Source organism: Lissotriton vulgaris, chromosome 3_1 (assembly GCF_964263255.1).
Source record: "Lissotriton vulgaris chromosome 3_1, aLisVul1.2, whole genome shotgun sequence".
NCBI classification, from domain to species: domain Eukaryota; kingdom Metazoa; phylum Chordata; class Amphibia; order Caudata; family Salamandridae; genus Lissotriton; species Lissotriton vulgaris.
The window spans coordinates 570,083,561-570,107,344 of NC_141689.1; the positions used below are offsets into that span (position 1 = coordinate 570,083,561).

The 23,784-nt window shown below is 44.2% G+C and overlaps 1 pseudogene; it reads right to left on the reverse strand.

Moving 5' to 3' along the window:
• Positions 1-318: 318 nt before the first annotated feature.
• On the reverse strand, positions 319-21,326 carry LOC147726803 (uncharacterized; annotated as a pseudogene).
• Positions 21,327-23,784: the final 2,458 nt, after the last annotated feature.

Sequence of the window (23,784 nt, forward strand, 5' to 3'; positions counted from 1 at the left end):
GGTTACAAATGGGGTGGGGGTCTTGTTCTCGGAATCGGCTTGACCATAGGAATGTACAGTTCGCGTGAGGAAGCTGTTTCTCGACATCGCCTTAGCCATAAAAATGTACCTTTGAATTTTAAGAGGAAGGAGAGTGGATGTTCCACTTTTGTGTGCACGTGATCAGGTTTGCTCGTGTTCTTGTTTGCTTGTTTTCCGACATGATGGGCTCGGGGATGTGACTGAGAGGGTGTATGATGGGACATAAACTAGGAGAAATAATCTTTTTCCATATTCCCCCCTTGTCCCATAATATACCATTTAAAATTCTTCTTCTTATTAGTCTACTTTTATACTCATTAGGCCGTCTACTTGTTCCTGTAACATGATTCTTTCCTTTTCTTTCTTTCTGGACTGGGGTTTGGGAATGCAGACAGTGATACAGAAACTACAGAGAGCTGGGCCACACTGAATACAGAGGCAACAGGTGAAGAGAATGGCTAGAGCAAGACCTAGTATCGTAAGGATCTTCCACCCCCATGAGGACAGGAGGCCCCAGAGCCATCCCGTCAGGGACCAGGATCCGGTGTCTGCGTCTTGCTTCTTTGAAAGTACATGAAGGCGGAAAATGGCAGCATATACAGAGGGAGCATTATCTGGAATGTATATACAGCAGCTGGATCCGATCAGTTCACATACCCCACCACGGTCCGATAATATGATATCTAGGACCATACGGTTCTGTAACGTCATGAGTCTATCGGAAGCCATCTCAGCCGTGATGTTGCTTAACGCACCAGCGGTCTCGTTTATGGCTCCCTGAACTACACGAGTTAGTTGTCTTATGTGGCGGCTATTGATCATGGGCCCCCAGAAAGGGATGATTCCTTTATAGAAATCGCCAGCCTCTTGATCCACTGTGTCTTCAGCATCCATGACCCCCCTTCGCCGTCTATTAATCACGGTCGGAGGATGACTTAGATGATAATCTGCTGGGGCGGTGTAGGTAGGGGGGAGGAGAAATGCAATGTAGCATTTCCCGGACCAGCCTTGAGGTAGCCAAGTACGTGCGTGAGGTCCACAAATAAAATAAGTGTTGGGGGCGGTGGTCATTGTTGGGAAGTTTAAGTCAGGTATAGTGTATGTTTTATTACACTCACTGTCTCCCATCTTCGGACCCTTGCCCTTACCTCTGACACGAAACAGGCCCTTATGAGGCACAGCCCATCCTCCCTGCTCTGTCTGTCTCTTCTGAACTGAGAATGTTTCTCGAAAGGAGGTAGTGTCGTTAAAGAGGGAATAACTGGTGTTTTCACTATTATCTGCTCGTCCCCATGTTACGGTGAAGTCTACCATCTTTTGAACAGCGCGCACAGTCTTTGTTTTTATCTCGTTCCAGGTACTAGTGTTCTTGGTCTTGGTTTCAGGGATGTTTCTAACTGAGGCGGAGAATATCATAGAGAGAGCATACATAGGTAGATCCAGCATAGCCGAAAGGGAGAGGGATAAAAGGCATACCTCCGTGTACGGAGTGTGGCATTAGGCCGCAGACCCAACAGTTGGTTTTGTTGATAACTAGTTGGTGTTGATGGAGTGTGGAGATGAATGTGTTATTGAAGAATTCTTTTCTCCTACTTTCGAGATGCGGGGGAAGATCTACGTGTGAATGCATAGCAGTGTTGTTCAAAATCGTAGGGGAAGAAAGTGGGAAAGCTAGATGAAGGAACCAACCTAGACAAGCCAAGATGCAGAAAATAAGAATCATTATAGAGAGAAAAACAGGAACTTTGTTTTGTGCTAGTTTTGCGCAGTGAGTCTTTGTCTTAATGATTTCGGCTGTTCTTAGTCTGAGTAAAGTATGTAGCAGTGACCGGACACTTCCCAGCAACCGCTTCACCAAGCGTCCGTCTTGGGCTTAATTAGCTACTGGTAGGTCGAGGTCAGGCACAAAGTCTCAAGTCTTTTTTGGGTAGGATCGTAGCCGCAATTTGTACTCTTCTTTGGTCAAAAGTTCTGGAGGGGTAAAATAAAGTCTGTCGTTTCTGTGTCTTTAAAGTCTGATGGCTTAGTGTCTCTGGTCTCGGGATCAGCAACAGCGTCCGTAGGAGTTGGTCCGTGGAAGGGCTTGCAGTGGCTCACATGGAGCCATCCTTTTCGTCCTTCGACTTTGACGGCGGTCCTCGTTGTGAGCAGCACCAGCTTCGGAGACGTCCACCTTCTTTCCAGAGGGCTGGTTCGGTCAAAGTTTCTGACAAGCACCCATTGGCCGGGTTGAAGGGGGTGCTCATTGGGCGTGGTCTTGTCTGGAAAAGCTGCAGCCACCTGTGAACGGCAAGAACGTAGTGCAGACATCAAAGAAGCCAAGTAATCTGTCAGTACATTTGCGTCAATATCAGTTAGCTTTTTAGGAGATGGGAAACCCCAAATATTTGGAGGTCTCCCATATGTGATCTCATAGGGTGACAGGCCCGTCCGAGAATGTGCCACCATTCGCATGTAGAACAGGGCAACTGGAAGAGCTGTCACCCAGTCTATTTGCTTGTCAGCGCAGATTTTGGCCAATTTGGTTTTTAATGTCTGGTTGTGCCGCTCCACCAGGCCTGCTGCTTGGGGATGCCTGACACAATGAAATTTCCAGGTGTAGCCTAACAGTAGGGAAACCGCTTCCATCAATTTAGAAGAGAAAGGTTGTCCATTGTCAGAGTAGATGACCCTGGGCAACCCATATCTTGGGAAAAATTCTCTAACCAGTTGTTTAGCTGTCATTTGGGCACCATAGTCTGGGACAGGGTAAGCTTCAGTCCATCGGGTTAAGGTACAGACCACTACGAGGACATACTTGTATCCTCGACATCTTTCCATCTGGATATAATCCATTTGGAGGACTTCAAATGGGTGATCTGGAGGTTGGAACCCTCCTTGTTCAACTGATACACTTTTCCCGGGATTGAACTGACAGCAAATCATACATGTTCGCACTTTTTGTTTGGCTGCTGCACGCAGATGCTTGTTGTGCCATATCAGATTCAGACTGTCTAACATTCCTTTTTCTCCTAGGTGGGCAGGACCATGGGCAGTTTCTATCATTATGGGAACCATTATGTCAGGGAGAAACCATTTGGACTTGTCTTTGGTAACCCACCCTTGATCTGTGTGTGTACCTCCCTCTTCCTCCCATTTTCTCTTTTCGGTCTCTGTGGCTTGGTTTTGGATGTCTACTACATCTTTGGTGGGATCGATAACTGGACAGATAGTTCTGGTGATGGTTTCAGTGCTTAGTGTTCCTGTCTGAGCAGCATGTTTAGCTGTGGCGTCCGCCAGAGTATTGCCTCTAGTGATAGAGTCTATGACTTTGGTATGTGCTTTGCATTTTAGTATAGCTACTTCTGTGGGTCTGTGTACTGCTTCTAGTAGCTGGAGGATAAGATCTTCATGTTGGATCTTTGTTCCATGAGAGGTTAGAAAACCTCTCTCCCTCCACAGAATGCCAAAACTATGGACGACCCTGAATGCGTACTGTGAAGGGTGTAGATGTTGACTCGTTTTCCTTTAGACCACTCGCATGCTTGTGTGAGATCTATTAGCTCTGCTGCTTGTGCTGAATGTACGGATATCCTGGCTGCTAAGAGGACTGTGTTTTCTGTAGTGACAGCATAGGCTGCTGAAAGTTCGCCTGATTGGAGGCGCATACAGGAACCGTCTACAAACAGTGTGTGTTCTGGTGTACTTAGAGGGACATCTGTAAGATCAGATCGGGGCTTTGTGACTAGTTGGACTACCTCTAAGCAGTCGTGAATCTGATTGTCAACTGGATTAGTAGGCAGTAATGTAGCTGGGTTGAGGATATTGCATTTTGTGATGATGATGTGGGGTTGGAATAGAGTGACTTCGTAGCCTGTGAGGCGGGCTATGGTCAAGTGTTGTGTCTGGGTCCTATTCAAGAGTAGTTCTACTGCATGTGGAACTTGTACTTCGAGAGAATGTCCTAGTACTATGGAATCACTTTGTTGCATTGCTAGAGCTGTGGCTGCGACAGATTTCAAACAGGCAGGCAAACCTTGTGCAACGGGGTCAAGAGTGCTAGAAAAATAAGCACAGGGACGATGTTTGTTGGCTTGCGTTTGTGTAAGGACTGACAAGGCTTTACCTTCCCGTTCTGTGACAAAGAGGACAAAAGGCTTGGCATAATCGGGTGTAGCTAGGACTGGTGCAGAACATAATGCTTGTTTAAGAGTTTCGAAAGCAAAAGTATGATCAGGTTTCCATGGCAATGAGGAAGAGGTCGTGGTCGTTAACTGTATCAGGGGTTTGGCCAACTATGCAAATTGAGGAATCCACTGTCTACAGTAGGACGTGAGGCCAATAAAGGCACGGACTTCTTTCTGCGTCTTAGGGACAGGAATGTTAAAAATGAGTTGAATTCTTTCAGGTGTGAGTGCCCTACCCTCCTTTGACATTAGGTGTCCTAGGTAGGCCACCTGCTGTAAACACAATTGTAATTTCGAGGGTGACACCTTGTGGCCATGTTGTGCAAGGAACATTAGGACAATTTGTGATGCTTGTTCACATTCTGGTTCAGAGCGTGCGGTGATCAGTAGGTCATCGACATATTGGAACAATGTTGTATTTGAGGGCATAACAATGTCATCTAACTGTCTTTTAAGTGCCTGACTGTAGATACTGGGACTTTCTGTGTACCCTTGAGGAGCTCTTGTGAAACAGAAGCTACGACTTTGTAGTGAGAATCCGAATAGGTACTGACTGTCTTGGTGTATGGGTACACTAAAGAAAGCGTTCTTCAGGTCGATTACAGTAAAATGTGTGGCTTCAGGATCTATAGCTGTTAGCAGAGTACTGATGTCAGAGACCACAGGGTATTGTGGTACCACACACTTGTTTAATTCACGTAGGTCGACCACTAGTCGGTAAACCGGTGGTGCACCGTCATCTGTTTTCTTTCTTACTGGTAAGACTGGTAAATTACATATGTTGGAAGGTACTTCTCTGACTACTCCTTTCTGTATTAAGTCATCGATAATATGGATGAGGGCTTGTTCTGCATCTGGAGGTAACTTGTATTGTCGGACACGAGGTAGGACAACACCTTCTTTCAATGTGACCATGTGTGGTGTAATGTCCATGAACCCTACGTCAGTTGGATCTGTCGCCCATAGTGTAGCAGGGATGTCTCTTAGTCTGATGTCTAATTCTCGTGCGGTGAAATGACCTTTGAAATCTCGGAGGAATAGTCATATTCCTTCCGGGGAACAGCATATCACAGCACCTAGTTCCTTTAACGTCTGGATGCCAAGTAAGTTTTCGGGACATGACTTAGTAAGTACCAAATCAGTGGATGTTGTAAGAGGACCAACTTGGAGTGATACTGATTCAGAAACCTGATTGATGACTGGTGCACCTGAGAAACCCAAGGAAATACTATTCGAGCCAGAGAGGGGTACCTTGGGAACTTCGTTGTGCTGTACTGTTGTCCTACTGGCCCCGGTGTCTATTAGGAATTTTGTTTCCTTACCTAAGAGGTTAGCGTTTACATACGGACCCTTTGGGTCGACCGGGAACGGGATCAGTGGACAACTGTCGTGTTCCTCCCAGCTGTCTCATAAAATTGAGGGGAATTCAGGATAGGATGACACTGGGTGCTGATAGAGTTGGGTGGCTGGTTTAGTATCAGTCGGAGGAGCTGTTGTGGGAACAGAGGGTCGTGGGGGATAGTTACGGGGTTGGGTCTTCCCAGTGGCAATTAAGCATGGGCGGATTTTGCGGATCCACGATCCGCGGATTTTGCGGATTTGCGGATCCGCGGATTAGGGGCGGGGCTTCCATGCGAGTGCAGTGACAGTCACTGAATTTGAGCATCAACTAGTTCGAGCGACCATGTGTGTGTTACTATGCAATCGCCCCGACGGGCGCAGGGGTCCCTTGAGTGAGCTGTCCATCATAGTGGGTGAATGGCGGGCAGACGGTGCAAACCGCGAGTGTGTGGGCGGGGCCAAACGGGCAGGGCTACCATGCGAGTTCATGCTTCTAGTGTGTATAAAAGGTCAGAGTAAGATCAGTTCAGCAGATGAAGAGAAATACGCTCCTGGTCACAGAAACAGCACGGGTAGTGCCAGGGAGGCTATGCGTGCATCAGCCGAGGCTCCGTATTTGCATTTATTTTATTTGCAACTTGTTGGAGGGGGATGAGCCGGCTAGTTACATCAAGAGCGCTGCACTGGAAATGCGTTTGAAATGCCTGTCTGTGTCATAGTCAGGAAGCAGGCTCTGCCCGCGAGCGCTGACCAGGGAACACAACTGCTTGTTGTAAGGAGACTTTATCGTCTTTCTTGCCGCCGAGGGAAGCAGGCCCCCTCTGACTTCCTCCCGGTGATAGCTTTGAGGGAACGCTGCGCAGTCAAAGCCCTTTTGCTTTCTTTCCTAGCTTCTCTCCGACAACCTCCTGCAGATTTCAGGGAGATGCGGCGGCCTCAGGGTGCTAAACGTGGTAACTACCAATGAAGCGACGTGTGTCGCCAGCAGGGCTCTGGTGGCTCACGTGGATGGCATTTAGTCCCAGCCGACCCCAGTGCAGGGCCCACTTAGCTTGTGGCAGGCAGTTCATCATCACCATTACTTTGGAAGAATTGGGCTGAAGCGGAAGGAGGCGATGGGGGTTGGCATGTCTTTTGGGAGTGCGCCTACTTTGACAAAGCAGAGCCGTGGGCTGCAGAGAGAGAGCTGGTGATGTGCCCAGGTTATGTCATCATTCAGTGCACGAGCTCAGCCACAGAAGCAGCTCTTTTACTGAGCAGCAATGAATTCGCTTAACAGGGAGATATGAGCCGGAGCACCGGCTAGGTACAAAACATATCGTTCCGCGTTCAGCAGACCTAACTGATTTATTTGTGCAGCACTGCTGTAATCTATCATATGTGTATGTTTAAATTGGGTGTAAAGAACGGCAGCTATCGCAGCTATCGGCAGCTATTTTGTATAGTAATCGCATGATTTCAGTGAGGAGGAGTAAGAGCGCCTCCGTACATTATACGTTTGCTACCCTTACGCTGAAATTAGAGTATCAATATACATTCCATGACCATGCATGCTACCATACATTGTAATATAAGTGAGCACATCTATTGTAAGTGTGCTACCCTACAGTGAAAAAGCTTCCCATTATACACTACAAGCGAGCTGCTCTTGCACTTGAGTAAGTGTATTGCGCTCGTGAAAGTCAAGGATGCAAAAGCCTCTATCCAGCACCACAGCTGATTTTCCACGGTAGATTTGTGAAGAAGGCACACCTGCCTCGACGACGCTCACGATTAGGGCATGTTGTAACTATTTTAGGATGGCGCCGGCAAGCTGCCAGCGCCATCCTAAAATACTTACTAAATTAGCTTCAACAGGAAGCTCTATTAGGCGCCATCCTAAAATAGTTACAAGTTGACAGGCCAGCCAGGCTTCAACTTTTGCCCCCGGAATCCGCCGCTCGCGTATTTTGCGAATTTGCGGTAAATTCGCGGGAGTTCGCGGATCGCGAATTTACTGAAAATTCGCAAAATCCGCGAGCGGAATGGATTTTGCACTCATACTTAGTGGCAATATTATGTTGTAATACTGGACAGTCACGCACAAAGTGACCTAGCCTTTTGCAATAATTGCAAGTAACGTTTTCTTGTGACGTTTGAGCTTGTTTAGGGGTCTGTTGGATTGTATTAGTCTGTGCTACCAATACCTTCATTTTAGTATCCTTCGTTCTTTTCTTTTCTTGTTCTTGTTCATCTCTAATCCTATTTTGGTGATATTGGAGCATCTGAAGTGCTTGAGAAGGGGAACTTGCTTGCCATGTACTCTCTACCTTTAGTACTCTATTTCTGATCGAAGGTAAGGCATTTTCTACAAATTTGGAGACAAACAATCGACTGTAGGCGTCTCCACCTGAGGAGAGGCCACTGTTGATGAGGAAACATTTCTCTAATCTTGTATAATAGTCCCCTATATCTTCATCTGGTTTCTGTTTGCATGCAGAGATAGCATCCCAATCTTCTTTCTTAGTGGTCAGTAACTGGGAGAGTATTTTCGTAAGAAGGCGAGAAAGTTCTAGATCTAGAGGTCCCAGGCCTTATCCAGCAGCACGAGTACTTTCTTCTGTCTCTAAAGCTGCCCATACTATCTTTTTCCCTTCTACCTCCCAATCTTTTCCTTTTAGTTTGTCGTATGTCCCTTGAGGTAGTAGGACTTTGAGGAGAATGTTGAGATCTTTATAGGTAAAGGAACCCATTTGAAGAATATCCTTGAGTTCCCTATGAAAACCCGAAGGATCTTTTTCGTGAGAAGGGACCATTTTCTTCATTTCTAGTATTTCTATTTTTGTTAGGGGTGTGTAGACAAATGTTTGTTGTAGCTTTCCTCCAGAATCTACGACGGGGTGTACTTCTCAGAGGGGGAACTGTCCTTGGTCATAGTGATGGGGATTTGCATCATAACTGTCTGAAAAGTATTGAACACATCGCTGTCGTAGGTCAAGGAAGATATTAAGGAATTCTTGTCCCCTGGCGACCCACCTCCCTTCTAAGCAGTCTCGTAAGAGAGAATGTAACTTTTTGGGCGGGCAACCAGTATCTTCGTACATCGTAATGAGGTGTTGAACCCTATAGATGCTTGCTAGCCTTTGGGATGTCAGAGGGATCGATAGAAACATTTGAGCAACTATATCAGGGCCATATATAGAGTATTGAGATACCCAGTGGGTGCTTGATCGGGCTAGTTCTTTTTCTTGGGTAGTGAGTGGCGGTTCGTCATCCATCCAATCATCTAGAGCTTCTTGTGTTCGTTGGAACAATCTATCTGTAGGAGCTAACAATTTCTTAGTTTTGATCTTGATTTGTCCAATATTTTGGGAGCGAGGGATACGGGAGTGTACTGCTCCTTGAAAATGATTTTCTTCTTCCCTGTCTGTACTCTCGTTCTCTATTTCCTGTGTAGGGGTGTCTTTTTGATGGAAGTCAGAAACTTTGCTCGTAAGAGTGGAATAAAGAGATCTATCTCTTTTATCTTATTATAACTACCTGCAACCACTGCTTGATCTAGTTGTAATAAATCATCAGGAATTATTTTTCCTGCACTGGCTATCATTCTGATGAAACAAGTGATCATGAATCGTGAGAGGCATTTTCTATGTGCTATGGGTCTATTTTTAATAGCTTCCTGTAGGGTTTCTAAATTTTTTCCTGTTCGGAGAGTTTCATAGATCTTGTTCAAACAATTTGTGACATTCGGCACCTCCCGTATACCTTCTAGAGCTTCTCGTAGACGAAGGGAGATATCTACTTGTGAACCTTCCCCTGGGGTCGGGTTGTAATCACATTCTAACATGGGTGGATCCCCACTTGAGGTGTTAGAGGTGGTTTCAGCCGGGGTGACTATTCGTATGGCTGTTATTTGATTGGTATAAGTAGGAGGAGGTTCCATTAAGTAGGTGGTAATGAAGTCTTTGGGAGCAGAAGGAATTTTAGGACATGGGGGTGTTGTGGGAATACTAGGGTTATCATCAGGCTCTGTCTTTTGTGAAAGGACGGGATACATTCCTGTTAAGGAGGCCAAGGCTTCTCTCTTTATTTCTTCAAAATTAATATTCGCATTCTGTTCTCGTAACTTTCTCATCTTACTTTCCTCTGACATTCTATTTGCTTTCTTGACTTTCCTTTGCTCTTTCTGTTCCCTTTGATGTGCTTCCTTTCGCCATAATTCAATACTCTCTAACATCGAGGGTCTTGCTTTCTTTTCCCAACATTTCTTTACAACTGCCATGATACAATTCAAATCCCAGGTGCCACTCTTTGTCCATCTAATCGCAATTTCTAAATCTTGAGAGTACTCTTTCCACACATCCAAGTACAACATGGCATCTATGCCATACTTGGTGTACATAAGAAAACCAGGAGTATCCTTTGGGGGGACTGATACATCTTGTTCCAGTAACCCTCTCCGGGTACCCAGTTTACACAACTTTGAAAACAAAGGCATAGTGACAACAATCGACAAACAACAAACAACAGAAACTTACACTTGATAACTTGATATATTCTGAGTATCAGAATACAAACATACAGTTTTCTAGAAACTTAGAACCCGTCTTGACCGTGCTCTGAAAAATCAGAACCCGTCTTGACCGTGCTCTGAAAAATCAGAACCTGTCTTGATACACCCCCAGCAGTACTCACCGAGGTGCAGAGAACTTGAAGATCTTGAAGATCTGGACACTGGTCTAGTTGCGCTGCGCTCTTGATCGGGGGACTTGGCGGGATTCTGAAGACCTCGGACTCGGCAATCCTCACAGGTTTCGGGCTCTGGGTCGAGACTTCCGTTGTCGTCCTCATCGCCTCGTATGGATGCTCAGACCTCGGTACAGCCTCTCTCGGACATGAAGGAGTTCATGCAGGAACACCCTGCAGCATGCACTCTTTTGAAGTCCGTCGATGTCTTGAAGAGACCGGTTTGGGTCCGCATCACCGGCGTGTGGGGAGAAAGGGATGTCCCTGTTCAGGCGCCAATTTGCTGTTGTAAATATTTTAGTAATTTACCTTGATCGGAATTTCTATAATATCAATAAGGTCAAGTATGAAGAGCAGAGTCCGTGGTGGTTCGAATAAAGGGTCTGTATTCAGTAACTCGAGTTAAGGGAGAGCTCCGTCATCTAAGGAGGATCTGAAGAATCTCTAACTTTCATCAAAGAGGACATGGTATTTATACACAGAAAAGAGGAAGGAGCTTCCTTTGAGCAAAACTCGGATAGCTGTGTTTGCAACAATACAGAAGTTAGTAAAATCTCGGATAGCTGTGTCACAATTTTACAGAAATCGTAGCAACGTTACTGTGTCAAAATCAAACAGATGTCATGGCAGGAAGAAGCGTGACTGTGTCTTTAATCATGAGGAAGTCACGGCAGAAGCAGAGCATTGAGAAATAATCCTAGGCTGGTTCCTTAGATAAGAGAGTGAGAGGGAGAGAAAAAGAAGAACTGGTAGTTTGACAGGATGTCTGGTGTTGTGTCTTTCAGCAAACGGGGGCTCTTCTTCTTGGAATTGGTTGCCGTGGTTTAGCAAAACGGGGCCTATTTCTCGGAATCGGCCCGATATAGGGAAATGGTTACAAATGGGGGGGGGTCTTGTTCTCGGAATCGGCTTGACCATAGGAATGTACAGTTTGAGTGAGGAAGCTGTTTCTCGACATCGCATTAGCCATAAGAATGTACATTTGAATTTTAAAAGGAAGGAGAGTGCATGTGCAACTTTTGTGTGCACGTGATCAGGTTTGCTCGTGTTCTCTTTTGCTTGTTTTCTGACATGATGGGCTCGGGGACGTGGCTGAGAGGGTGTATGATGGGACATAAACTACGAGAAATAATCTTTTTCCACAGGATACAACAAAATTGTAAAGAAAGCAGATGGAATGAATCTGCCAATAAGGCTATATTTTACAGCTAGCCTAAGAAGACTGGGGAGGCTGAGTTAAAATGGCTGGATGGATAGGTACGTCGCTGTTGAACACGATGTAACACATCGAACTGGTCAATTGTTGCTACCATTAAGGGGAACAGACAGAAAAAATATGCCAGAACGGTGGGGAACTGGGACAGAGAGGGTTGCACGGGGGCAGACTTCATACGATTGAACATCATTTGGTAAATATCTTGAGGATATCATTGTATATTTTGTTTCCTGGCTGGTGACCAAAATTCTGGAAGAAATTTCGCCAAATTAACTTTTTCAGATGTAAAGTAAGATTTTGATAACAATGGAATCAAGGTTATAAGATAAACTCAATAAATTGAAGACTTCTGAATTACGAAAAATTTTATTAGAGACTGTTAGAAATGGGGGGCCTCATTTACAATATTTTGATGCACAACATTTCAGCAAGACTTCCTGCTGCGCTGCCAAGCATCAAAATGAAATGGCAGGAATGTGTTATATCTATAAGATACGGCTCATTCCTGTCCTTCTCCCCTGCCCCGATGTACAAACAGCAGCAGTTCGCCAGTGCAGACACCCTTACATAATTTGGCAAAGGTTCCTGCAATGAGGGAATGATAGTTTATGTGCAGGAAGGAGCACCTTCCTGCACAATAACAATCATTACAAGCATTTTCCTCTTTCCCTGCATGCTGCAGAATGTAGCACGCATGGAAAGATGAAATAAGTAGGAGACATACAATAATTTCTCCTTGTTGTGCCTCCTTACACCTCTCCTGCAGAGGTGTAGGATTCTGATGCATTCCCAGGTTTCCAAATGTTGTAAATCTGGGAATACGTCAATTTCCATGGATGTTGCATGGGAACACCCACAGCAACGCCCAAGGAATGCCTCTTGCACAGAGATATATGAGTGAAAGGGACATATATTTACAAGGCCATGAAAAGTCATGCAGGGCAACTTTACATGGCCCTGTAAATATGGGGAAGCCCATTGCGCTGCTGGTGTGTCAATAAAAGTGATGCACTGGCAGAGACATGGGCTTGTAAATAAGCTCTGGGGTCTCTAGTTGGCAGTGGCTTGCGCCCTGACCAAGTAAAGACCTTTCCTTCTAGTCATGGTAAGGAGATTACAGAGCTAAAATAACCCCTGCTCATGCCCTTGGTAGCTTGGCACTAGCAGTCAGGCTTATCTCAGAGGCAATGTGTAAAGCATTTGGACAAACAGACAGTAGCACAGTGAAAACACTACAAAAATCCAACATACAAAAGCAAAGATGTGAATTTATTAAGAATAAAGCAAACATTCAGTTTATTAAAGTCGATAACGCCAGCCTGGACTATTGCGGCATTGTGACCAACAAATCCAACAGTTCAGTTCAACCTCGATGGAGTTGAGGATTGGCTACAGCATCCAGAAGGCCCGCAAATATTACCTTGGAGTTGAAGGGGCCTTTAAGACCTTGCGGTGAAGTGCATCAGAGAGGCTTTGCAGGCATTGGTGGTACAAGTCGGTCCACAAGTGAGGGAGTCCTTGAAGTCACACACGTCAGATCTCGGCAGTGCCAGGGCTGCTGTGTCATCACGGGCTGTGCGTCATGCGGCTTCAGTGCAGGCAGCATGGGGTCGGTGTGGAGTGCTGACATTGGAGTCATTGATGCTGTCTTTGGCAGCCCAAGGCTGCAGGGACATCAAGGATGGTACGGGTGCTGTGCAATGAGTTGAGACGGTGACAGCACTTAGGCATCGGTGATACCAATGTTATGGTGCAGTGAAAGTCAGTGTGGGGAAATGGTGCCCACAGCCACAGTGCTAAAAGCGACGTCGATGTCGGTGAGAAGTGGCGGTGGCAGTGAGACCAGAGCTGCGGTGTCAGCGAGCAGTGACCATGGCATTGGTGCATGCAGTGGCGTTGGTGACGGTGTAGGGAATGCTTTTCTTAAAGTTACAGTTCAACATACACCTTCAGTGGCCTGGAAATGCAACTGGCACCGCTTGGCAGGTTCATAACTCCCAGCAATGGAGTCCAGGTGCTGTAGATTAAATGATTGACAAATCTGAGACTTCCGACAGGGAGCAAGCTCACAAAAGCCCTTGGAAAAACTTGGAAAGCAGGTTTTCAGAAAGAAAATTCCAGTCCTTTCACTGTCACAGACAGAAGCAAGAACTGCAGGCCAACCCAGTAAATCAACATACAGTAAAGGGGCAGTACTCCTCCTGACAGCTCTTCATCTTAGAAGAGTCCTCAATCCAGAAGTGTTCTCAAAATTTAGGATTACAAGTCCAATATTAATACCCCTTTTGGCCTTTGAAGTAGGCCTACTTCAAAGTAAAATCTTTGTAGTGCACAGATCCTGCCTTGCAATGTCCTGGCTCCAGACACCTAATAGGGTGGTGAGATAGCATTGTCAGAGGCCAGAAACAGCCCTGTTGAGGTGTATGTGACAACTCCTCCCCCCACTCTAGGTCAGGAAGGTCCACAGTCTGGTGATGGGCCATCAGGATATCCAGGGCACAGTTCAGTTCCCTTTGTGCGACTGATAGAGTAAATGCACCAACAGGCCCCTATCAGTCTAAACTAGATGTTGATTCCACAGCCAGGCAGAGTCACAGGATGGTAAAGCAAGAAAGTGCCCACTTCCTAAAAGTGGTATTTTAAAACATACTATTTAAAAACCAAGTTCACTAAAAGATTTATTTTCAAATCCTAAATTCAGGGAACCCAAACTCCAAATCTCTGGGCACGATTCACAGAAGTAATCTGAGACAAAATCCTAACTTTACGACTTTGGTTATTCACAAAGGGCATTTGGGAGTAGTAAAGTTAGGATTTTGTCTCAAACAAAAGTCGTAAAGTTAGGATTTTGTCTCAGTTAAATGTAAGTTTTGGTCCTAAGTTTAACTTAAGTAAAACTTAAGTTTAACTGAGACAAAATCCTAACTTTCGTACTCCTAAATGACTTTTGTGAATACTGAAAGTCGTAAAGGGAGGACTTTGTCTCAGTTAAACTTAAGTTTTGGTCTAAAATTTAACTTAAGTAAAATGTAACTTTAACTGAGACAAAATACTTACTTTACTACTCCTAAATGCCCTTTTGAATACTGAAAGTCGTAAAGGTAGGATTTTGTCTCAGATTACTTTTGTGAATCGGGAATTGAAAGTTACACGTGTAAGATGTTACAAGGCAGCTACAATGATGTCCTATGGAGGGGATAGTCTTTACAGTAGTGAAAAAATTAAATTCCCAGTATTTCACTACCAGGACATGTAAAGCACACCAGTACATGTCATACCTTTCACATATACTGCACTCTGCCCCCGGGGCTTTCCAGATCCTAACTTAGGGGTGCCTTATATAGAAGTAAAAGTGAAGGTTTGGGCCTGGCAAGTGGTTGCACTTGCCAGGTCGACATGAGAGTTTAAAATTGCACTTGCAGGCACTGCAATGGCTGGCTTGAGACATGTTTACAGGACTACTCATGTGGGTGGCATAACCAATGCTGCAGGCCCACTAATAACATTTGATTTACAGGCCCTGAGCATACATAGTGTACTTTACTAGGGACTTACCAGTAAATCAAATATGCCAATCATGGATAAACCAATCACAAATACAATTCAGACTAGAGAGCATATGCACTTTAGCACTGATTATCAGTGATAAAGTGCCCAGAGTCCTAAAGTCAACAAAAACAAGCCTGAAAATATTAGGCAACATGCAAAAAGGGCCGGGTCCAACAGTTACTAAGACATTTTGTCAGGGGATAAGTTCATATCTGAAAAAGACCCCTTTCAGATATTTGCTACTGGCAATAAAGGGGATTTTAACGCCGCATCACAGATTAAGAATGTTAAAGAGAATATGAGAAGACCCAGCAATGTGAAAGGTTTTTTGAAATATACCACTGTTTCAGTGTATTTCTTATGAGATAAAGTAAACTTCTTTATGTTCACTTGCTATGAGTATTTGAGTGGTAGGTAGTGTTTAGAAGAATGGCCTAGCTAAGGCATACAACTAGACCCAGTGAAACATTTCTGGAACTTGTTTCCAAATCTAATAGCTATTCACTTGTGAAGTGCAGAATTAAACAAAATACTGGGTGACATTTTCTGTGGAAAATGAATCAAAATTGTTCTTTGTGAATAAACTGATGACTACCCACTGGAATTAAGGCAGTTGAGATGATATATATTGTAATGCTTAAGGTGGAATATTGCTTTAGGGTGTAGAATATTCCTGCATTAGACAGTTACATAGCTGACATGCTGTTTTGATCATGTAAATGAGAAACTTTGGCTTAGGAAGCAGAAGATAGAGTGGCCCTGGACCCACAGCAATTGTGCCACTAGGAGAGTAATCTTGTTTCAGTTTTTAGAAGAAACCCTAGTACCAGCAACACCCGAAGGGAACTGAAGGCCTGGAAATTATATTTCTTTGCTTGGTATTCCCCCAGATTTTTGCCTTGAGTGTTTTTGTTGACAGTGGAACTCTGCGCCCTTTTCACATGCTAGCCAGTGGTAATATGCTGTGCTCCCCCTTTGTGGAGTGGTGTGGCTCACTGGTTAGAGACGGCAGGCCCAGAAGCAGAGGACGGCCCGGGACCAGTGTTCAATTCCCGAAGCGGCAGGGTCGTGGACCAGGTTCAGCGGACTCGATAATTCTCGCCTCGATGCCTACTCTAACCAGGGATCACACTAGGCAACTCTGGGCATTAGCTTGCCTCATCTCCACACCAGCCCCCCACATACGCCGGGGATGACTGGTTTCACCTTGGAGATACCCAGTAGGGACCATCTCACAGGGAAAGCCAGGACGGGTTCCCCAGAGGTCTACAGCGCGGAGATACCCCATGTGGGGTGATTCATGCGCTTTACAAGACATCATTACATTACAAGTATGATGAAATTGGCATCCCTTAATTGGCATAGCTATCTTACCTATAAGTCCCTGTATATGATATGATAAACATGACTGCAGGACTTGCCATCAGTAGCCTGGCAATGCAAGTTTAACTGCTAATTCGACCAGTCACTATAACCGTTTTGACAGGCCTAAACCGCGTTTTAAATATTTATAAGTGCCCTCTAATTGGGCCTTATAGTCCATAAGGCAGGGTGCATTGTATTTAAAAGTAGGACATGTAAAAATGTAATGTTAAGCATTTGCATAAAGTGACTAGCTTCTCAGCACTCTTTCCATTACAGCAAGGCTAACTGTTCCATTAGAAAGCACTGGGAAACAATATAACATTCTAATGCTATTTCCTGGGAATGGGACTAACTTGAGAAATAATTAAAAAAATTACTTATTATAAATCCAATTGAATGGTGAAGTCTATAAAGGTATAAGGTATACATTTATTTGCATAGTTAATAAAACCATTGCAGAAAGCCAACATATTCAAATAGCAAAATAAATACATATAATACACATTCCTTTGTGGATGTTATGTTAAAAAGCTTCAAAATGTATTTTTTTTTCTAGTTAAACAGATTTACAGTTAAGAAGTCTGTTTTCCATCCGCCTGCGTCAGGCAGCATTCCAGCCAGTCAGCAGATTTCCCTCCCCCTTCTGACCTTGGCAGTTAACCCCTAAGATGAAGTACCATCTGCTCCATATAGCGTGTTCTTACTGCTGGGGAGTCCGACCACCTCGTCGATCCGAAATTAAGTTTTAGAAAGTGGGGAGAATTTCTTCGCTGCGCTGAGTCACTCATACGTTTGCCACCTGGTTTCCTTAGATCAGCGTTTACGGCATTTTACTTTCACACAGTCTCAGGTACTTCACTTCACCAAGCAACAGATGAATTGTGGAACATCTGGTGCAAAACATGCCAGCAGAGCTTGCCTCCTCGTACGACTTCCCCGGATGGTTAAAATGTCACTTCAGCAGTTGTTTCCGTTCCTTGAGGAGTTTTTTACAGGAACAAAGCAGATTCAGGAGCTGATCCGCATATCCGGCAGAAAGGAACCACTTTCTCTCTTAGCCAGGGTGGAAGGTGTTGTGTACAGGGTATCAGCCCTAGTCTACACTTCATGAAAGCAATTTTAGTTTTTTTGCCGTAGCCCAGATTGAAGTAGGCTTGACTGGACACCTTTGTATATGACTTCAAAGTCATCCAGCCGTGGGCCCTTTTTGCCAATGCAGCTTTGTCCTCCAGCAAGAAAAGATGTTTCACTGACTTCCACACTAGTTTTTTGAAAATGGTGGTAGTTGTTGGTGTTTCCCAAAGCTGACATAGCTCCATCGTTTTTAAGCTGCTGTAGAGATATTCTGTGGCATGTGATTTGGCGTGTTGTTGTAACTCCTTCCACAGCTGTTCATTGAGTGTACCGTGTGGAGCTTTTCATACTTTCTCCCATGCAATGATGAAGGCCCTTTGTCTGGCAACTGTTTGTTTTTGAATGCCAAATTCAAGCCTGATTTGCACATGTGAGGTGTGTTTGGGCAGCCCAAAGATGTCCCTGTATTCTGTTGTTACTGTGGCATCTAATGTTTTAGCGTCTCTGCCTTTCTGGACCTCGCTGCCATAGGTAATTGTTGCCCGTAGATTAGCCCGGGTTACCTCAATCATGAGAAAGATCGAGGGTTCCGTCAGTTTTGAGTTTAATGTTTTTAGCGTGGTAGCCAGTATTAGGCCTTTTGCACCTGATACTATTTTTCTGTGCCAAAAAGCGTCCCCCTGCGTCCAGCTTCACTCCCAGGTATTTGTATTCCGCCGTGTCCTCGATTTTTGTTTCTCCCCAGAACCAGGCTCCCGTTTGTCTCCTTTTTTTCCTAATAATCATGGTTCCCGTTTTGTCCAGATTGATCGTTAGGTCATTTGCTTTTTAAAAATATCATGTTATGTTTAGAAGATTTTGTAGCCCTACTTTTGTTTTACTGATCAGGACTATATTGTCAGCATACAGGAGGAAAGGTATCAGAATGTCTCCTAGTTTTGGGGCATGTGAATTACAGCTAATCAAGAGTGGTACTAAGTCGGCTATGTATAGGTTAAACAGAGTCGGTGCCAAGACGCAACCCTGTTTTAAACCTTTGTTCGTAGTTATACGTCTTGACAGGGAAGATCCATTGCCCAACTTCACCTGCAACCATGTATCTGTATGTAAGTTTGTCAGCAGGTTTAATAGGGGCTGTGCAGTTTGGTCCATAATTTAGAGCAGTTAACGTGGTCAAAGGCAGCCTTGTAGTCAATGTAGCATAGTTATAGGGGTGACCGCGAAGCCTCAGACTTATCCATGAGCATTGCCATACTTAGAATGTTGGTTAATGTTCTGACTGATTTTACGAACCCCGTCTGCTGTAGGGGTATTGCAGATTTTTCGAAGACCCATGCCTGGAGGTCTTCTAGTAGTGTGCCAGCGAAATATTTTGCCTCATTGTCTAGTAAAGCTACTAGGCGATAGTTTTGTGGTACTGTCTTTCCACTGGATTTATGGATTGGAGAAATTATTGATCCTTTCCAGGAGCTAGGTAGGATGTTTAGCATCCTTATTTCACTAAACAGTGGTTCCAAAGTTTCAGCCCATAATATTGCATCCTGTTTGTATGATACTGGTGGAATTCCATTTCGACCAGGAGCTCCTTCCCTTCCCCCCTTGCCTATCTGCCTTTTAATAGCTATTGCATGAGGGCTCTGGAAATTCTCCCTTAGTGAGCCGCCCCTTGTATTCTCGAAGTTGTAAATGTTTCTTTCGGCAGCGTCCTTGGTTATCAATTGGCTATCTGGTTCTTTTTGAGCATTTATGTCCTGTTCCCTAAGTTCCGTACTTATTTGGAAGTGGGATTTTAGGTATTTTACCCAATCATCCTCTGCAATGTTCAAGGAGACTCCATCGTGATTGTGATGAATGGGTTCTTTTATGGTGTTCCAGAATCCGGCACTGTTGTTTGGGGGTACCTGAGGTGCAGTACAGACCTTCGCTATCCAACCAGAACCCGATGAGGAACTCATCACATTAAATATAAGGGATATCCGCTGGCCATACCCTTTTGGCAGATTCACTGATATGATCCTATAGCCTTGTCCTTATCCTGCTGTAAACAACAGAAGCTTCATGGCCTCTATGATTGCCAACATCAATACGGAGGGATTTTTTTTTGCGTGACTCTCAGCCCAGACATACTATTAGTGGTGCCTTATAATAGTCAATAACCTATTTTTTATTAATTTATTGTATTCTCTATCCATCACAGTAACATTTAACAGTTGGGTTAGTCTTCCAAATTACTGTCCAGCCATTAGATATGAGAACTAATCATTTGTGTCTGCTGAGCAAGCCGCTATATCGCGCCACCTGCTGAGCAAGTTGATATCTATTGAATTTCAGAGCAATAGACAGTCTCCTGATGAAGGCAGTAATGCCGAAACAAGCGTATCTTCCATCTACCGCATTGCCTCCATCAAATTCATAACTACTATACAGTTACTGTCAATTTTGGAAATGTGTTTAACAGGATGAATCATTTTATCTAAAATTCTATTTTTGTATATTGATGTGTTAATGTTTCTATATATGAATTGATATGAACTAAACTATTGAAAAAAGGAGAAAATATGATATTTATATAATAAAATAGAATATATATTTTTGAAATTATCTGTGGATTATTTGATCATATGATAGATCATAATAAGTGGTTCCAATTAGTGCATTACACCTAGATCTCATTGTAATTTGTTAATTTAACTTGCTATAGTCCTTTACCCCTTGTGACTGTTGTTGTGTTTGACATCAGCAAATAATCTAGCCCAGAATTCCTCCTCCATGTCTCTATTGACATTTCTTTTTAGTTTTTTCAAGTCTGCCCTTTGACTTTGTAGTAGTTCCAATTGGGTTTTGTCATTGGGCTTGTACCGGAGATGTCTTAATGATTGGTAGATGTGTTTTTTGGCGAGCTTTATTTCTTGCTTCGCAGTATGTGATAAGAGATTTGTGCCACTGAATCTTTCCTGGTTTGGAGGTTTGATTTTTGAAGCATAACTTCCATTGTTGTTAAAAAGTTTAGCCATTTCTCGACTTCCCCTTCTACTCTGGCAATAAAGTGCTGCTTTGCAAGTTGGCAAGGTATGCTCAGACGTGAGTCCCTCGCTCACTTTGCCACTGGATTCAAGCAAGCCGGACTGAAGACGGCTGAAATGCCAGAAACCGGTCCTCGGAAGCTTGTTTCCGGTCCAGGGAAGGCATGGCTTGGCAGTTCGGGCTGGACTGTTCCCATGAGGCACAGGGTCAGACTGATTTGCATATGGCCATGTCTGAACTGGGGTGGCAGAGTGGGCTAAAGAATGGTGATGGATTAAACCCAGATCTGTTGACTGGGTGTGAGTGTTTGATTGGTTCAGATGCTCCATCCCTCTCCACCCCCTTTTGTACCGCTTTGCAATGTCCATCATCTTGCCTTCAGTGGCAATCTTGAATTTTATTCTTTTTATATTGATCATAACATCTAATCCATATGAAGCCCTGCAGCATTCAAATGTTGGAGTTATGATTCTTGACTTTATTTCCTGCGGCTGGTGATCACTATTGCCTTTATTGCCCAAGCAAAATGATGCTATTCCATGGAACAGACCTACAGAGATGAAGGTGTAATCCAGAATTGTGCTTGTTCTGAGTGTACTGTGCGTAGTTACTGGATGCTTGTCTTCGACTGATCTGCCATTTAAAGCCCTTAACCTAAGGTGTTCCAGCTCCTCGTAGATTGATTGACCTGATTTAGTGTATTTGCCCAAGGGTGGTTTCCCTTGCAGAGGAATATTCCAAGTTATATTTTTCTGAAGTATTTCTTCTTCTTCGGAGGAGCCCATTAGATTGTAATTGAAGTCCCCAGTGAGGATGAGATCAGTGGAGGGCCTTCTCTTGTGCATGATTCCACAAAGTAGCACATTTTATCCTTAGCTGATTTAATTTTACGTTTAGGTTGAATGTATAAATGTATTATCATAATGCTGCTGTTCATTATATTTATTGTTGGTGAGAAGGATACTGTTACAGCTAATAATGATTGTGATTTGGAATCCAAGCGGGCAGTGTGAATAATTATATTCAAAACGTAAGTGACCAAACCTCCTTGCATGCGGCCAAATCTTGACATCTTAATTGCTCCTTTGAAAAAGCATGAGAATCCTTGGAGATGGGGTGGATCAGGTGCCCAAGTTTCTTGCAGAGCTACTATGTCAAAGGCCCTGATGTAGGTGACAAAATCCAGGTTCGCTATTTTATCGGTGAGCCCATTTACGTTCCAGGAGCATAATTGTACTACCCAATTTACATTGCCCATGTATGGGGAGCAGGGATCTCGTCAATCCGTGTTGTTGTTTTTTGGTTCTCGAGATCCTGCGTGTGTCGTATTCCCATTCCTGCAGTGTAAGGGGGGTTTGATAGGTTCTAAGACCCTCCAGCTGTTGTCCAATGTCCGTGTGGGTTGCAGTATTGCTCTTTTCAGAACTGTTGTAACTCGTCTGTTTCTTGTCCCCTCTGTTCCCCTCATAAGTTTCGGGTTTAGCGGGGCAGGATAACCCTGTTTGATATACGGATGATGAATGGTGAAGTCAGATTTTTTAGTAAGAATTACGGAAAAGTAACTATGAGAAAGTTATCCTTGTCCTGCTTGAAGTCCCCCGAAGCTAAATATGCATTTTGCACTCCCAATTTGGCCAGCCAGTAATTAGCATTCATATAGGTGTGAATGAGGTATGAACTTGTTCCATAGAAAAAACAATTGTATGACCTGAATGGGCAGAGTTGACAGAATATGGAGGGTGGCTGGAAGGATCCTTTTTGTCATTAAAGTCTTAGGTCTTGCAGTTCTGCTGGGGTTTTTCAAATGACATTTGGGGTGCACTATAAATAGGCCTGCATTTTTACAGGTAAATGTCAGCTGACACTTGGGCAGCGCCCTTCTTTCATCTGCCCAGCCAGCCAGGCCCCACTCACACTGGGCTCTTTTTGACATTACAGTGTCACAGCCTGTTTGCCATGTCTTCTGGATTTACATATAACAGTTGGGATGTTGACCAGAGGCCAAAACAAATTGTTGTGCATCCCATATGAGGTTGATGAAAACTCAGTTTTGTTCCATCAGACTTCTGTGAGAGTTTTTGTGGGTACTGGGACTGTCTAAAACAAGATTTTGGTATGAGATGTGAGAGCAAACTAGGAAGGTATACTCCCCACAAGCACAACCCAGCCCACAGAGCCCACGTTTAGTGTGGCTGCCAACTTGGGGCATTTTGAAAATGATAAAAGTGGTTAGGGTTAGCTCCAGGGGACCTTTACCTCATTGGTTACTGTGTCTCCCTAACCAGTGTGGTTGAGGTCTTTACCCACAGGGTCACGATTGATTTGCATATAGCTGGGTCGGACCTGAGGTGGAGAAGTGAGCTTAAAAATGAGGATGGATTCAACCCAGATCTGTGACTGGGGTGAGTGTCTGAAAAGTTTCAGCGATCCATCCATCATCTCCTTGTGTTTGCTTTGTTCGCCCTAAGTTGGCAGGGTATGCCCAGACGTGGGTCCCTTGCTCACTTTGCCACTGGATTCAAGGTAGCCTGTCTGATGAAGGGTGCTACCCAGAAACTAGTCCCATGATGCTTGTTTCCGGTTCAGGGAAGACATGGCATGGCAGTTAAGGCTGGACTGTTCCCATCAGGCACAGGGTCAAGACTGATTTGCATATAGCTGGGTCTGAACTGAGGTGGCGAAGTGAGATAAAGAATGTTGATGGATTCAACCCAGATCCATGACTGGGGGTGAGTGTCTTAAAAGTTTCAGCGCTCTGTCCATCATCTCCTTGTGTTTGCTGGGTTATTCTGCAAGACCATGTAGATTTCTGAGGTAATTACTGCTGGCGCTATAACCGAATAGTAGGTCATGTGGCCAGGAACATTATTGGAGGGAAGAGTCAAAATTGGCAAGAAGTCAAGAAGGCCGTCAGGATCATGATTTATAAGGCATTGTTCACACTGGATTGAGCATCTTCATCCCAAAATGAAATGTTGTTGTTTAGGGCAACATTCTCAAAGATGTTTTTCATCCCAAAATGAAGTGTTGTTGTTTAGGGCAACATTCTCAACGATGATTTTCGTTTATTGGCCCGTGTGATGGTTGATGAAGAGAGCTAATGCTAATCCTGCATGCTGGGACCATGAGGAATGTCGAAGTGTGCGTTTGGGTTCCACAAAATAAATATATTTTAACTCAGGATGTGTACATCAGCACCCAGTGAATGCCAACAGGAATGTCCCTGAGAAAATCACCAATAAAGAAACGCTTTACGAGGATGAAAGGGATTGTGAGAGTTATAAGGTACTTGTAGTCTTAAAG